The sequence below is a fragment of the Armigeres subalbatus genome, chromosome 3, assembly GCF_024139115.2.
Source record: "Armigeres subalbatus isolate Guangzhou_Male chromosome 3, GZ_Asu_2, whole genome shotgun sequence".
Classification (NCBI taxonomy): Eukaryota; Metazoa; Arthropoda; class Insecta; order Diptera; family Culicidae; genus Armigeres; species Armigeres subalbatus.
In genome coordinates, this window is record NC_085141.1 from 262,106,870 (window position 1) to 262,109,768 (window position 2,899).

Here is a 2,899-nt window from a genome sequence, read left to right on the forward strand (position 1 = left end):
ATCGGTATGCTTCGTTCCAGTTACGTATTGCTTGAAATTAAACTTAAAGTGAGTGTTCGGAAATTATGAAATTCCCTGCTCATAAGATTTGCTGGTGCTCAGGGTTGCTACATTTAAATCTTTATTTTTTCTTCAGGAAATCTTCATATCTGTATCTCAAGTCAAAAAATCTGTATTGAAAATCTGTATCCATCCAAACCCAATCAAAATGGTTTTTGAACAAACTTTGTTTTAAAAAATATGTAAATTTGAGAATTTGTGAATGAAACTTATCGAGGGTCCGTCTTTAACTATAGACGAATCCAAGTAAAAATAAGAAGAAGACACACGACGGTGTTAACTTTGACAGATCCTACAGCACAGCATAGGGAGATCATTTTAAAATGCTTATAATAAATTTTAGACAAAATGTAATTAAAATATGATTGATGTATGATACGGAAAAAGTTCCGAACTGTATGATAGATACATTTTTGGAAAATATTCAAAAAATTGAGATAAGCTTCCATCAATCAGATTTTAATTACAATTTGTCTAGAATTTATTATAAGCATTTTAAAATGATCTTCCTATGCTGTGCTGTAGGATCAGTCAAAGGATTCGTAAAACCTGCCAGAGCCAATATGCTCTGTCTTTTCAAATTAAGATTTGCTAATATGGTAATGAACTGTGATAAGATCAGTTTGGCGAAGAATTTATTTTATAAGCCCTTAAAATCTTATTGAAAACAGTTATTTATTAAAAGTAAATTATTTCTCCGTAGGATCCTTCAAGAATTCCGTCGGAAAGTCCTCCAGAAATTCCTTAGTTTGTTTCTTTCACGACTTTCTCCAGCAGTTCTTCCAGGAATTCCTCTCGAAGCTCCTGCAGGCATTCGTTCGGAAATTCCTCCAAGAATCCCTTCGAAAGTTTCTCCAGGAATTCCTCTTGATGATGCTCCAAGAATGTTGCCGAAAGATTCTCCAATAATACCTCTGGAATTATACTCTGGATTTTCTGTTATTTCCTCCAGGAATTCTTTCGGAAAATCCTGCAGCAATACCTCAGGAAAACCCTCCTAAATGTTATCCAGAAGTTCCTTCGGAAATTTCTTCAGAAATTTCTTCAGGAACTCCACTGCAAACCTTTTCAGTAATTGCTCAGGAAAATCCTCCAGGAATTCTTCAGGAAAATTCTTCAGTAATTCCTCCTGAAGTTCCTTCTGTAATTCCTCCGGAAGATCCATTAGAATTGCACCCGGAAGTTCCTTCAGATTTTTATCTGGAAGTTCCTTCCGAAAATCTTTTGGATGTTCTAACAGCAATTCCTCCGGAAATTCCTTCTGGAGTTCCATTGGGAAGTCTCCGAAAAATCCATCAGGAATTTATCCTGAAGTTTCTCCAGAAATTCTTCTGGAAATTTCTTCAGAAAATCTTGTGGAAGTTTCTTCAGGTATTTCACGGTGAGTTTTTCTGAATCCATAGAGGCAATTCTTTAAAAATAAATTCAGAAAAATTCCACAAGGAAATTCAGTTGGAAAAATCCGTTGGAATTATATTTAAAGACTCATTAGAAAATCCAAGGGAAACTCATGAAGATTCAAAAAAATATTCTTTTGAATTCTATCAATTTGAATTTTTTTTCACTAATTTTGATGTTGAAGACATTTGAAGACATTTTTACTCGACTGTGAAGACAACTGAAAATATAGCTTCCACATTGATATATCTCCACTGTGCAAAAGGAAGGTGGTTTTATTTGCTCATATGCCATCGCGTGCGGAAGGATTTTCTATCGACGAGTACTGTCTCTAAATTTCTAATATGCCTTCAGCATCTAGTCGAATAGGATTTTTATTGCACAGTTCTGTTTTCTCCATGCGTCCATCTCGTCGCAACTACCCCTGGTGGGGGCATCCATCAATTCAGCTGTTTTTGGTCGACGGTACAGCAGCAGTGCCTTTCTCTGCCTTGTTCTCTCCGAGGCAGATAAGTTGGTTGAATTTTGAAAAAATGTGCTGGAAACTTTTTTTACTGAGAACAAGTGCAAAGCAAAAACCTATCTGTTGAAATCGCGAAAAGGAATCACATTCGATGGACCGGGAAATACTATAAACTGCCAATCTATAGATAGGAGAGATGCTAACATGATCAAAGATAATGTTTTGTAGGACATTTACAATAATGGGCGACCTATTCCGATAACATCTGTCCCAAGATGTGTCCCAATTTTGCCACCACATGACAGCACAGCGAACATAAAGTACGGTAACGCTTCCTGAATCGCGAAGCTCATTTCCAAGTCAAGTATGTACAAGCTTGAACATGCTTGAAACATGGGTTTTTACCGTAAAAAGCGTGACTTGTTAGACTCGAGTAGGTATGCATCCACATACCACAGATTGACCACCACGAGCTAGTGCAGTGCATCCCATTGATTTAATTAGGACCCGCATACCGCTCCGCTTACAGTAGCAACCTATAGGAGATAAAGAGCAGAAGACACATTATGCAACCATCTTACACGATTCGCTTATCCATCTCATTACGATGACAAACCCGCAAAATTCGATTTCAATTTTCCCCAACAGTGCCCAGCCAGAATCTCCGGAACTACGACGACCTGATTCACGAAACAAGAGCATCAGAAATAGGTACACGACTTCGCCATTCCGTCCAACGATTCCACAGGGTAAAGACTCCACCGATGGTGTTGTGTATTGTATGTAAATTGTAAAATATACATATCTGTATCAATAAACTGAACGCGTCGATACAGTGACTTCGATACTGACTGGCCGGTCATGACTCGGTGTGGTGTCGCTCGAGTGATCCCAAGCGAGGCGAGACAAAATCTAAAATTCTCATCCCGAAACGGAGCGATGCGATGGGCTGGTAGGTACATAAATAAACATAGATCT